Source organism: Cyprinus carpio, chromosome B9 (genome assembly GCF_018340385.1).
Source record: "Cyprinus carpio isolate SPL01 chromosome B9, ASM1834038v1, whole genome shotgun sequence".
Taxonomy (NCBI): Eukaryota; Metazoa; Chordata; class Actinopteri; order Cypriniformes; family Cyprinidae; genus Cyprinus; species Cyprinus carpio.
Window position 1 is genome coordinate 12,035,246 of NC_056605.1, and position 14,812 is coordinate 12,050,057.

The 14,812-nt window shown below is 38.1% G+C and overlaps 1 protein-coding gene across 3 annotated transcripts in view; it reads left to right on the forward strand.

The window, feature by feature from the left end:
• The first annotated feature begins 906 nt into the window (after positions 1 to 906).
• raph1a (Ras association (RalGDS/AF-6) and pleckstrin homology domains 1a) overlaps positions 907 to 14,812 on the forward strand; it is a 63,298-nt gene continuing 49,392 nt past the window's right edge. For all 3 annotated transcript variants that reach the window (XM_042730968.1, XM_042730971.1, XM_042730969.1), the window contains exon 1: positions 907 to 1,191. The gene's annotated coding sequence lies outside the window, so the exon portion shown is untranslated. The remainder of the gene's footprint in view (positions 1,192 to 14,812) is intronic.

Below are 14,812 nucleotides of genomic sequence, written 5' to 3' on the forward strand. Positions count from 1 at the left end.
TTGTAGTGGTCTCAGTTTCACACAGTGTTGACAAGTCACACTTGTTTGATGTGGTTAGGCTTCAGGCCTTCATCTACTCTTTCATAAATTTTTGAACCCCTAAACTACTAACATGATCTGCACCTGTGGAATCACATAGAAACTTGTGTGCAGAAGCATTGTTAATTAAAAGCAGAAGCAAGTTAATTAAATTGATAAGGTGTTCCATAAATGAAGTCGGTATAAAAGATTACCACAAAAATAAACCACCATTCAAACGTTTATGGGTCAATAACATTTTTAGAAGTGTCTTATGTTTATGTTATGTGTTATATATAGCCTATATATATATATACATACATATATATATATATATATATTTTTTTTTTTTACATGTAATCCATTCTTGTGATCATAAGGCTGAATTTTCAGCATCATCACTCCAGTCTTCAGTGCCACACAAACTTTCAGAAATGATTCTGCTATGCTGATCTGCTGCTCAGGAAACATTTCTTATTATTGGTTAATCAATTTTCAACAGTTGTGCTGCTTTACATTGTTGTGGGGACCGTGATATATTATTTAGGACTATTTGATGAATAGGAAAAAAAATTAATAGCATTTGAAAATTGAAATCGATTTTTTTTTTTAGTAACATTATAAATAAACACCTTAGCCTACTGGCCCAATCTTATATTGGCCCATCTTTTGTTTAGGGGACGCAAAAGCGTTAGCCTACTATACGAGATAAATATCAATATATTGCGCCCCGAGAAATGTCCCTTATAGCATATATACTAGGTAAGTGCGGCCTTGTGCATTTCAACGTATCCTTGGTACATATGCTGACATTTTCAGTGGGAGAACCATTGTGTCAAAACGTAAGTGAGTCGTATTTCCATGCCTTGTGTGACGTCACAACGGGTAGGGCGCAATCACATGGATCTCGGGGCTGGACAGGAAACTGAGACGCCAGGAACGCGCATCGGTCCACAGCTCAGAACGGGAATGGAAGCGGGAGAGGAACGGGAGGCTCGCTCGTCTCATCATCAAAAATAAGCGATCGCTACGGGAAGCGAATCCCGATTGAGGTGGGAGAGGAGCGGGGATTCTGTCGCTGGATTTGCGCAACACATCAGTGGCTTTTTCCCATTGTTACCGTTTCCTCCGGACAAGACAGAAGCCGCAGAAAGCGTCGGCTGGTTTGCGACAGTAAGCGCTTACACGTCATTTATACTCGCTGCTGCATGCAACCTCTTTCTGAAATAAAGATATTAATGAGCGGATCAGAAGCATGGCTTGTGTATTTCACGCTGGCGGTGTATTATTAGCTCATTATCTAGGGATACACAGAGGAAAATCCAGGGAACAGCCCTGAAATTCAGACAGCTGTGCAGTGCCTTCGATGTCTGAATATGAGGGCTGCTCCCTTGAAGAAACGTTATATTCAATAATAATATACTGAAACGGTTAATGGCGGCATGAAGAAGGAATCTGGAATAATGAGGTGAGATGAATCAGTCTGTCAAAGAGAGAGGATGATATGCATCTCCATCTATCTGGATGCATCTGCTGTTATTCCGGCTCTTGAGGGTGGTTGAGATGTTTAACCTCTGATGTTTCATTTGCTATAAGCCTTTTGGGTTTCCAGCATTTCTGTATCTAATGCAAGCCTCATTTTTGCTGTTATTGGTGTTTTTCCTCTTTGTACATGGTGGAGTGTGTTCTGCAGTACCACATTCTGCAAACAGATGAGCTGTTGCCAAATTGGACCTCCCCTCCCCTACACACACACACACACACACACACACACACACACACATTGATATGTTCAGGCTCCACCCTTTGCCATGACAGCTGTGGGTTTAGTGCCAGTCTTGGTGCCCGTAGAGTGGAGGCCTGTTTTCACACATTTTTTTCCCCCAGCTTGTCTGAGTCTGTGTATATGCTAGCAGTAACCTTTTAGTTTAGTGAATATTTATTTTTCAGGCTTTGTTTCAGAACGTCGATCTCTGTACAGACATACAGTATTGTCACATTACATTGGGTACACTGCCACAATGAAACCTGCCATTAAATATTTAGAGTTTTTCCAGCATGTAAATGCTAAAACAGTTCAACAGGAAACATTTCAAATGATTAAATTTTTTTTTGGCCAACAAAAATCAATTATTAAACTATAAAAATGACTACATTTACAACTAAAATAACTTTTTTTTAAAGCAATAATGCATTTATTCAGCAAGAATGCAACAAATTAATAATAAAAAAGTGACAGTAAAGACTTTTACTGAGGACTTTTTCTATTCATCTAAAAATCCTGAAAAAATTGTATTATACTTGGAAGAAATGGACAAAACTATACATTAAGAATATTTAGCACAACTGCAGCATTGATTCTAATCAGTAAAGTTAATTGAGCACCGAATCAGCATATTAGAATGATTTCTGAAGGATCATGTGACACTGAAGACTAAAGTTATGACTTTCCCATCATAGGAAAAATAACATTTTAAAATATATTCTAATAGAAAACAGTTCTTTATATTGCAATGATATTTCATTGTACATTTGTTTACTGTATTTTGATTAAATAAATGCAGTGTTGGTGAGCAAAAAAATCTTACTGACTCCTGGACAATTGTTGTTTGGAGAATTCAATTTACAGAAGTCATAATATAGCCTACATTTTAAGCATGCACATAATGATTTTTTTTTCTTTTCTGTAGACTGTTCTAAAAGCCACTTTTAAAACCAGTAGTTTCAACCAATCCCAAAAAAGGCTAGTGTATTGGTCAAAACAATCCAATGTCTTTATTGCTCTTATGCCATTTTAACAGTAGATCGCAGATGGTTATCACATGAAATTTTCCTTAAATGAGTAAACCATCTTGCATATGCATTAAGAAATGCATCTTTGGCGAGGCCAGCGGCAGATTGGAAGAGTTTCATTGGTATACAGGAAATATTCCAGTTAGCTCTTTGCCTTAGATCTTGGAAGCTTTACTGTGCTTGCTGCTGGTAATGCATTAAATTTGAGATTTATTTTTCTGCACAGAGTGCTGTTGCTTCAGTCTAATCCAGTGGGAGCGGTATAATATGTGCTGAGAGGGATGTAAAACCATGATTTTTTATTATTTTTTTTTAATAAGAAATACAATGGGATGTTTATTCTTTAGTGTTGCTATCTTTATAAGACCTTTCCCCTAAAATGCATTGTTAGTGTTACTTGCAGAATTTGTTTTCATTACCTCTCACATATGTGCAGCAGTAAGCCAGTGTCCATCCCCACCGGATTCCTCTTTTTAGAGCTGGCCTCCTATACCAGAATGACGTCAGGTGATTGTGAAACTAGGTTGGACGCTGGCTGTGAGGACCCTGGAGTCCAGATGCAGAGAGTCTAGCAGCCTGGATCTTTTTCTGCTTGACAGATTCTTTGTTCTAAGTGATCATAAATGAGTCCTGATAAAGATCCAGTAGGTCCTCTGTGGTGCTGACCTTTGTAGCATCTGACGGTTCACACTGTGCCCACTCTCCCTCGACTCAGGACTGAAACCAGAGATGACTGCGAGGCTCTTCAGGACGAAGAAAAAGAGCAGACGAAGAGGAAACGGGCAGCTAGGATGAAAGGGAGTGAATGATTTAAATTAATAGCGTCCCACGAGTCTCGGACGAAAGGACGTCCTTTGTTGGGGCAGGAGCAAGTCAACCGTGTGCATCAATCTTCGAGGCAGCACGAGTGCAATATTGCTAATGTTTCGTGAGTAAGTGAGGACTTCGTGCCAACTTTAATCAGCTCATTTCGGTGACATCTGCTGTATAGCAGCTCAGATGTATTGTCAGGTGTGTGTGATCTGTCGTCGGCTTATAGTTTGGCTCATGAATGGCACTCAATGCAGATGTTTGCTCCCTTGGATAACAGACCTTAGACCAAAGCCTGATTTGTCATCAGAATGATTTGTCATAAACCCCTCTGTCTCCATCACACTACAGACATAAAGGTGGAACAGGGTGACTCATGCAGAGTGTTTGTACACATGGTTAGTTGAGCTTTGCATTGTGATCCAATGTTTTATTTAGGCGTGTTTGGTTTTGTTATAATGTCCATATCAATGTGAACTGTGTTACTACAGTGGCAGATTTTGCCCCCTTGCATTGGCTTCCCTTCTGAGAGTACTGCTTATATTGTAACCTGTCTATGTTGGTAAAAGATTAAAAGTGCTTACAGCCTCTCATCCAGTGTTGTTTTAGAAACATTGGCAGCTGCCACCAGGAAGTGACATGGTTTCTTCTGTGTTTGTGAAAGGCAGACTGTTGGAGAGGAAGATTTGTTGCATTCATACACTCAATTTACTGTCACAATGCATGTTTTAGATTGACCCGAAACATTAACTCTTTCCTCGCCAGCATTTTTGAAAAAAGTTGCCAATGATTTTACTCCGTAACATTGTGCAGTTTTCATTTATATGCTGTCTATTGCTGATGAGCGCATTTTTTTATATGCATCTGTTTACATAAGAGATCGCTTGTTTCTCCGACCTGTTCACGTGTGTTTTTGTTCGGGAGGTTTTATACTCATTCAGAAGATGTGTAATAGCGCCCCCGAGTGTATAACAGTGAAAACACAAAAAGCTGTAAAAACATGTCTTTGGCGGGGAAGCGTTGCCTTCTCAAAGCAAGATAACTCATCAATGGCGGGGAAAGAGTTAAGTTGCAATGAAACAGAAATGGAACAGAAATGGTGAGAGATCTTTTCTTCTGTATTGTGACATCCATGTACATCCAGGTGAAATGGATTAATGGGGGAAAATGGGTGTGGACTTGGTTCTATCCGGTTGTTGATTGGATGGAAGCATATATGAATGCAAGTTTGCAGTCAATTAGATAGGTTTCTTTAGCAGATCAAATTAATGGAGAAGTCCAGCATACATCACCAAAGAGAAGTCTGTTGTGTCACTGGAAGATCAAGTTAAAGTGATAGTTCACCTAAAAATGAAAATTCCCCTATGATTTACTCATCCTCAAGCAATCCTAGGTATTTATGACTTTCTTCTTTCTGACGAATACAAGCAGAGTTAAATTAAAGGGGTCATGACATAAGCAACAAAATCCTGCTTGATCTTTTTGAGATCTTGAGAGGTCTTTGTATGCTTAATACATCCTGCAAATTTCATAACCTAAAATGTCCTCATCTTAACAATAAAAAACATTTATGTAATAATCCTCAGAAAATGGCTTGTTTTGGATCCGAGGTGCAGTTTCTTGACAACATAATCAAAATAAAATGGTAATTTCCTGACAAAGCATTATGAAATCATTAACTTATGGTTTGTGATTCAGGTCCAATGCAAGACATCAAAGAATAGTCATCTTCTCACTATAGGCCCCGCCCACTGGCATTCAGCGGCTTAACGCCTTGACACTTGATTACACTTAATGCGAGTGTCGTGTTGCATCAAAAGCAAATAGACATTACAATAACTGCCGCTATCTTGTCTACACTGGATACAGTATACAGATGCGCATTCACTTCGGGACACAGTCGCTTGAGTCTGTCTATAGGACAAATGGAGTGAAAGAACGTTCACTTTGACGTGTTTGGTTTAAAAAGCTCGTTCGCGTCTTTGTACAGATATCAGAAGGTTCCCAGCATAAGGAACAAGTGGGTCGTTTATTTTTACTGGCATCTCAGATCGTGTCTGAGGGTTTTGTTTTGTAAACGAGGCACAGTGTCATGGAGAGTTCACAAAGAATCATTTGTTGAAAGATAAAGCAGTACTAGATTTGACCACAGCTGAATCACAAACCGTAAGTAAATGATTTCATAATGCTTTGTCAGGAAATTACCATTTTATTTTTATTATGTTGTCAAGACACTCACATGCAATAACGAGGGGGTGTTGATACTATTTTCTATGCAGTGAGGTTAGCCAATCATAACAGTGGCCAATTACTGTGAAGCCTTAAATGACACGACACTTAAAACAGGTAGTTTTAGACAGAGGGTTTTCCACATTTATTTATTTTATTTTGTTCAAAAAAACTTTATTAACATTATAAATAAAGCTCAAGGTGTCAGGGATCTGGAAGGAGGACCCAATCACAGAGTGAGTGACAAGGGTTTATTACAAAACAGAGAGATACAAGAGGGTAATGAGGTGTGCAGGTGATTCAACGGCAGGAACACCACTAGGACAGCCTTGGACATCAACTGGCAGAATAGCACCAGAGGAAGCGGTAAGACAGGCAGATGGAGAAGACCGAGCAAGGCACCATAGAGCTGAACTCAGATACTTGTTGACCACAGACTCTAAAGCAGACCAAGTAGCAGGCAGGAAGAACCATTGGCGGGAACAGGTCAGGACAGGAACTCTAACAACACAGAGACAAGACAGGACAAGGCTGCACAGGAACACAAATTACTCCAATGCAGGCAGGGGGATAAATAAAACAAAAGAACTGATAAAGAGTAAAGTAACAAAATAAGAAATAATTAACCAAATTAACCAACACAACTAACTTAAAGAATATCAAACAAAAATGCAAAACAAAAGATCAGGACAAGAACAGAATAAATACTAAAATAAAGGCAAAAACAGACAAAATGCTAAAAGGAGCAAGACAAGAACATGGAACTACAAAGGACTAGACAAGACAAGGGCACAAGGCCAACCAGGAAGGGAGACAGGAACACATGCTCAGCCACATCCACAGACAGGGACGAAAGCTGTGTCCCAATTCATGGGCTACGTCCTTCGAAGGCTGCATTTGAAGGCCGATTGCGTCACGGCGGCGAGACGAAGACCGTCCCAAGTCAGGATGCATTCTCCGAAGGCTGCGTTTGAAGTGCTACGTCCTTCGAAGGCTGCATTTGAAGGCCGATTGCGTCACGATGCATCCTCCGAAGGCTGCGTTTGAAGGCCGATTGCGTCACGGCGGCATGACGAAGACCGTCCCAAGTTAGGATGCATCCTCCGAAGGCTGCGTTTGAAGGCCGATTGCGTCACGGCGGCATGACGAAGACCGTCCCAAGTTAGGATGCATCCTCCGAAGGCTGCGTTTGAAGGCCGATTGCGTCACGGCGGCATGACGAAGACCGTCCCAAGTTAGGATGCATTCTCCGAAGGCTGATTTCGTCAACGTGGTGCGACGAAGGCTGCCACAATTCGAACGCGACTTAAAATGCGCCCTCCGTTATTCAAACAAAATAGCAGGTGATGGTTCTGTGGCGGCCGACGAATACACTTAGAAATGTAAGTATTGTGTTTTAATTTACTCAAATAGCTAGCGAAATGCATGTTAAAGTCAGGAGTCATAAAAAATGAGATCAGATTCATTTGTTAGGTGTTCTGAGGCAAAAGTTCTCGTATTTATGAAATTGAGGGCTGAATTTGATAATTCCTGTACTTGAGACAAAAACTCCATTGTGGATTGGAGGTTAGGCATTACCCATCTGTAATATTTACACTAGGACCTCTTGTGTTCACAACAATTAGCCCTCCCCCATAAAGCCCACAACAATAAGACAAGTAGGCCTATAAGGCTACTTAATAATCAGTCTTTCACTTGTATTTTTATTTTATTTAATTTTTTATTTTTATTGTATTATTTTTTTTGTTGCAAGATATGTCCACAATTTTTTTAGGCAAACTTGATGATCCAGGAATATGATTTCTGTAGTATTTTGTATGCACGTCCTGCTGTCATATTTTCTAACCTTAAGATTGCAGCCCTTTCTTAATAATTTTCATTGCTTTTTCTCTTCTTTTAGGACAGTTCTGGAGAAATTGTGCTTCTGGGAAACTTGAAAATGAAATGAACGAAGTTGTTTATTACTTTTGTAATTTAAGTTATTTTTAAATGAAGAAAAGTAATTTCTGTGTATTGTTTTAGTTGGAACTTTATAAAGGACAAGTAGTAGTTCTGGAAATTCATCTTTAAAAAGCAAGTTATAATTTGTAGATGACAGAAATTCTTCTATACATTTTTTTTTTTTTTTGATTATGTTTGAAATTTGAAATAAATTGTTCTATACTAAAAGTACTTTTTACAACTAATTACAAAATAACTTCAATTCAACATCAGAAAAACAACATCAACATTTTATTAACAATACATAAAACAGATTGAAAAAAAAAAAATTTCAATTTGTATGTACACTTTAACTATGAAACTATAGAGAACATCTCTGGCTGCGCTCTTGGGATAGTCGCAAAAAAAAATATAAACTATAACATCTATGGCTGCGCTCTTCTCGCACCGTTGCTACGCGACAGGAGGCGATAGACAGAATGACCACGAACCGGCAAAAACAAGAGGGCAAGGGGAACTAGAATTAGGAAGGCACATGAGGAACAGGTGAGAGCAATTAGACCAACAAGGACTAGACCAGGGTTAACAACAGGGTGTGGTAAAAAGCAAACAAGGAGGAGTGGCTAGAGAAGCACGTGGCTGAGCGAAATAGCAACAAAGCCAAGTGCTGACACTAGGGTTGGGAATCGAAAATCGATTCCAATTCCAGAATCGGGTATTTAAGGTCAGGAATTGTATACTTGCTGTCAAATTAAAATTTAGGTTCTGCCTATCGATTTCTATGTGCTTTTTTTTTTTTTTTGTTATGTTAGCGTTGCGATAGGACATGGCTTGGTTTGTTAAGTAGTGCTCCAAAGTTTGGCTACATGTGCGATCAGAAGCCAAAAAGCTAAGTATGCTATAATAGCTAAACATGTTGCAAGAGAGGTGTCACCACCAACATGTCAAAGCACTTTAATTTAATAGATCGTTAAAGATTGCGAACACGATTCAAACACCAACGTGATTCCATTCCTAAATTACAATGGTTTGTCTCTTTCATTCCTCAACCTTTGACGTGTGTGATCAATGTTGTGATCACTTGGTTCGTCCGTGCAGTGTACGATCACACCAGTGTGATCTGAACATTTAAATCTGCCATTGACCTGAAGAGCAGCTGCTGTCATGAATGAAACAGCGTCACAGTCTTTTCATCCGCACAGTATCATTATTTCTGTGTTACAAACATTCAAATCACAGAAATATTGGGATAAAAGTGTATAGTTCAGATATAAACTTTGTTTACAGTAGCGATTAAAATAGCGAAAATCACTTTTTGAAAGTAATTTGACACTTAAAATAAGGATTCATCGAATAAATGGTTACTCCAGTAGGTGGCGAAAAGGGGCTGTTAAAATGTATTTGTTTTTGAATCATGCAAAAGAAGAAAGGGGAAAAAAAAAACAACCTCAATTTATCCAGAATCATGCAGTTCTATTGTGCACACAAACAGCTCTTAAAGAGTCCAGTTTTTATGTAGCCTGTTGACTTTTGTTCATGGTATTCAGCTGTAACTAAATGGTTTGCAAAAAAGCGACACAGAATAAATATTTGATATCATTATTTAATCACATTGTAATCGAAACTGCGAAATGAAAAGTATTGGAATCGGGAGACCCAACCCTAGCTGACACGCAAGACAACATAGACACAGGAAACAAACACAAGACAAACGGAGTGTCAGGGCAGAACCCTGACACAAGGAACAGAAAATAAAAATAAAAAATAGTTAATTAAAATAATAAAAGAATCCATGCTTTAAAAAATGTCCTGGCTCTTCCAAACTATAATTGCAGTGAATGGGGTTTTGAAGATTTTGAAGCCCAAAAAACTGCATCCATACATCATAAAAAGTGTTCCAAAACGGCTCCAAGGAGTTAATAAAGATCTCCTGATGTGAAGCGATGCGTTTATGTTGGATAAATATCCTTATTTAAAACTTTAAAAACCGTAATCTCCGGCTTCTGCTAACTGTTCATGAGAGAGTGGCTTTCCGGTGGATGACGCTGGCATTGTTTTTGTTTTTTTTTTCCTCTGAAAAGTGGAAGTATTGCATCTCTATGGATTTTTAAAAACATTGCTCAGTCACACTTTATATTAGGTGACCTTAACTACCATGTACTTGCATACAAAAAACTAATCTGGTGTGTTGAACAACAGACAGCTGTTTGTTTTGAAAGTGACATCTGTGTGAGCTGTGCTTCATAACATTGCTTTACTATTGACACGAGAACCTTTTTGCTTGGGAATTTTTGCCACAACTAAAATGATATCTCACTCAAAGTATGAAAATTCTTTCATATACTCACCCTCATGTTGTTGCAAACCCATATGACTTGGGAAGAAAGCCTTACAAGTTTGGACAACATGAGGGTGAGTAAACGATGACAGATTTTTATTTTAAATCTGTTAAGACCACAGATAAGCGGAGTGGTTCTTCTGACAGGCTACAGCCTTCATTTGAGCTCCTTTAGCCACTGACTGTCAATGAGATTAAGTGTCACATTATACTGCTGCCAAGATTTTATGGACACAGTTGACCTTGGCAGCCTTCTTCCCCGCGTCCCTCTGAGAGAACTGACTGTTTCCCATAGGACACAGGCTAAAGGGAGAGAAGGAATGAATAAGCAGAGCTCTATCAGTTCGTTCAAGGACTACCATCGGACAAGTGTGAAGTGACACACTCAACATGTGCTGTTTGTCCTCCTTTTGTGCATAACTGACAGAAGTTTCTCTGCTCTTGCATGTGTTTCAGAAATGCAGTACATGTGATTCTTATTATGAGGCACCGTTTTAAGGGATAATGTACAGTCAGCAGCTCATTACAAAATAATCCAGATGGAGTAATCAGGACCAAAATGCGAAGTATAAGTGTCTTGTAACACCCTAAAAGGGGTTTATTTTGTGGTTACAACCTGCTGACTCTACATTATCCTGCTTATTGCATGGCCACTTACCAAATAAATACATAATATTGATTAAGTTATATTGTTTTATTATATGAGAAAAAGAGGGGTACAAAAGCAACCACTGGATTTCATGTATCATACAGTGGCCATTATTTATATAATATATTTTTTAAATATTATATTTTATATATATATATATATATATACACACACAGCAGAATAATTGACCAATCAGGACCATGTATGAAATGTAATCAGTCTTGTTAATGTTTGTTCCACAATATTGATGTTCACTGCTGATAGAGAGCACTTTAAACATATTTGTGGTAGAGCAGGTTTGCCTGTGGCGCTTTCTGATATTGTTGTGAGTGCTGAGAGGGTTGGTTGTTGTGGATTGACTGTTGTCTGTAGAAGTGCTGTAGAACAAGCTGTCATCAGTTGCAATTTGGTGATGAAAGGTGGTATAATTTTTATATTTGTTAGTATCTAAGTAGTTGATATTTTGCTGATTCATCCTGTTGCTGTGTGAGCTGCTTTTGCTTTGGTGGATAGGTGGAACAATGCCTCACCCTATGTAAATATTCTACATGATTCTGCCAATCAGCTCTCCTTCTCCTCTGTAAGTGCGCAGATTTGGTTTCAGTAAAAGGTAAAGTGCAGTTTAATAAAATGAAGTGTGTAATCTCTATGCCAGTGGCATCACATGGTGTAATCTGTTTGTTTGAGAGGCCTAGCATTGCACCAGTGAGGTGAGTTTGGAATGGGACTACTTGTTTGTCTGAACCAAGAAGGCTCATAAATACCAGAAAAAAGAGCTGTGTTATTGACTCTGGAGCTGAACAAAAATTATCTCTAAAATTATCACCTTCACTTACACAGCATTACACTATCTTACTTTCACCAAGGCTGCATTTATTTGACCAAAACTAACTGCTCTTTATTTATACATTATATAAAATATTTTTTGATGTTAAAGCTAAATTTTCAGCATCATTACTCCAGTCTTCAGTGTCAAGATGATCCTTCAGAAATCATTCTAATATGCTGATTTGCTACTCAAGAAACATTTCTTATTGTTGTCAGTGCAGTGTTGTGCTGCATAATATTTTTGTGGAAATTGTGATACTTTTTTTAATTTTAAAGGATTATTTGGTGAATGGAAAGTTCAAAAGAAAATAATTTATTTGAAATAGATTTTTGTTTTTTTTGTCATAAACGTCTTTACCTTAACTTTGGATCCATTCAGTACATCCTTGTTAAATAAAATTATACATTTCTTAAAAAAACCCAAACTTTTGAATGGTAGTGTATAACCAACTGTAATCACCTATAAACTTTCCTAATAACTACTCTGAGCTTTATTTAAAATTTCCTTGGAAAAATGTAGTAATACTAATAATCACTAAATTAAAGTCACTAAATTAATTTAATAAGCGTAACAATGAAATAAACAAAAAAAAATACATAAATTAATTATCAAATAGTCTCATTCTGGGATAAATATAATTGAATTTCCTTTTCTTTCGAGCCTAGATTTGTTAATTAAATGTGGAAAAGGAGCACAAATTACAACCAAAGAGAGCGAGAAAGAGAAGGTTAGTAACATGAGAATGAGAATGTGTTGGATTGAGTTCTCCAACACAGTAAGAAGAGAGTAGGTCATTTTTAGGATGTTTTAGATATTAGCAAGTGTTACTGTGATATTTTTATTTAGCATGACCAAAGAAGTGGCCTACTAGAGACCTGCTGTTAAAGCCTCCATATCAGTCCTGACCTACTCTCGTAAGGCAGCCAAGTGTGTTCAGGGAAGTGTGTGTTAGATAGTGAAAATGCAGGTAGAGTTTGCATGAAAGAGCATCAGCTATCACGGCCTGTGCTGTCTCTCTGTCAGCTCAAATAGTGGCAGGCGTGTCTCTGACTGCACGTTTGCTGCATAGTTATCTGTGTTCCCGAATCTCAGCTTGATCAAATCTCTGCGTGGCCTTGTCAGTGCAATCTGAGCATCAAAAGTTGTTCTGTCTTGCCCTGTATGTGGTTGAATCTTTGAGGTCTTACCTGGATGTAGCCATGCAACCCAGTTCATTATTGGTTTTATAGATGATTCATAAAAGGTGGTAATCTCTCAGCAATAAAACTGTACACTTACCAGAAAGCCAGGTTGTAAAATGAAATAGAAAAGAGTATGAATAACTTTCTGGGGAGTTAATATAATGTCGAAATCCGTGCTTGGAAAATCTAACCTCATTTGCTTCTGGTTCACTCGTCCAATGTTGTTGCTTCCTCGCGTGCCAAGCGTTCTGCTCTGTTCCCTGTGCGGTGGACTGGGGGAGGAATGAGAGGATGGAGATCAGGACGCAGGTTTATAGTCTTCCTCCCAGCTCTCTGTTTATTGATTAATTACAAGGTTTATTTTACTAGCTCAATATCTGGTTAAGTTCAGGGTGAATGAGAATGTAGAGAGAAAAGAGTTTGGTGTGATCCATTTTAGATAATTGGTTCGGACAGTCTGCGTGAATAAACATGCTCAGTAATTTTTAGTTTTTAGTTGCTGCCGTTTGTCACTGTTGTTTAAATGGATGATTTCTAGTTTTATCAATTGTGTGTCATGTATGCAGCTGTTGTAAAGTTTAATTTGATAATTGACATACTTATTGTTTTGCCTCTGTAAACCGATGCAATCTATTTAGCTATTTTCATTATTTTTAAAAAGGGTTGCTTGACTATAAATTGAGACTTTATCTTCTTGAGCTGCAATCTTCTCTCATAATTCAAAAGTAAGTCTCATAGCACTGGGTGTAACATCATCCTCTATATATCCAGAGTGAACTCCTTACTGTTCAGCAAGCGCAGAAAATCATTTGATCGTGTTATGACATGCCTGGAACAGCTGTCGTAATGCAAGGAGAGACATAATTGTATCCCAGCTGTTTTTCCCTCTGACACGTCCAGCACTGAAGTAAACGAGAGGCAAATCTTCCTGGATCTCTATAAGAAATTTTTGAAGTTTATTCAGATTGACACCTTCATATGATTCTTCTGTGGAAGCTCAGTTCAGAAGAAATTTCCAAACTGTCTGATTGTTGTAATGGAGAAATTACATGTTGGGGCAGAGAAAGTCTTAATGTGTTTAGTAAGGGAAGGTGTATCAGGCCCTAGAGGTGTGCATTGTAAGTCACATCAAGCCTACTGTTGCCAGTTTGTTATGATTTGAAACCTTATAATCTGTAATGAATTTTTTTTTTATATAATGATTAATAGTTAATATTAGATATTGAAATATGTTGTTTTTATATTTAAATACAGCATTCGTTAGAGTGGTTGACCATCTCTTAAAACCCATGTCCGTGTTTGCATGTGTTATGAGGATCCACCTCTCCTAGTGTCGTCATTGCCTAGACCCCCTAACACCGTTCCAGAGCCAGACTCACAGTGGGTGGCTAAAGAGGGGTGTTACTAGATCTCTTCTTCAGGAGACAGATATCTTATGTACATGCACAAGGTTTCCACGAAGTCCAGGAAGGTGCGATGTAATCAGACCACCATCAAGACAATGAGCTACAATGTAACTTTAAATCGGAGACATCAACTAACATATGTACAGAGTGTATATGCACTATTTAATTTTTAGTAATTATTTTGCCGCTCAAATCTATTTAGCATTTTTCTTTTAAAAATCTATACTGGCTATGTCTGGGAATTGCACAAGGCAAGGTGAATGTGAAGAGTAAATCATGTGTGTGTCATATTGAATCTGTGTAATGGATCTGATTCACCCTACTGGTCCTTTATGTAAAACTCCTCTTGGGGGTCGTCCAAGTCATGTAACAACATGTGTGGCATTGGTTATCCTGTTGTAGGATGTATTAAATGTAATAATGAGAGTTGAGTTTCATTCACACAATGGATCAGCAAACCTATTAATTTACTGTATAGTCACAGGTTTCACAATGAAAAAGTTCTTCTTTTATCCTGAGCTTCTTGTGTATGCAGCATTTTAGGGCATCATAAGTGCGCTCACAGGGTAAATTGAGTGCATTTTTACTTGTGGGTTATTGTGACGTTTTATCAGCTGT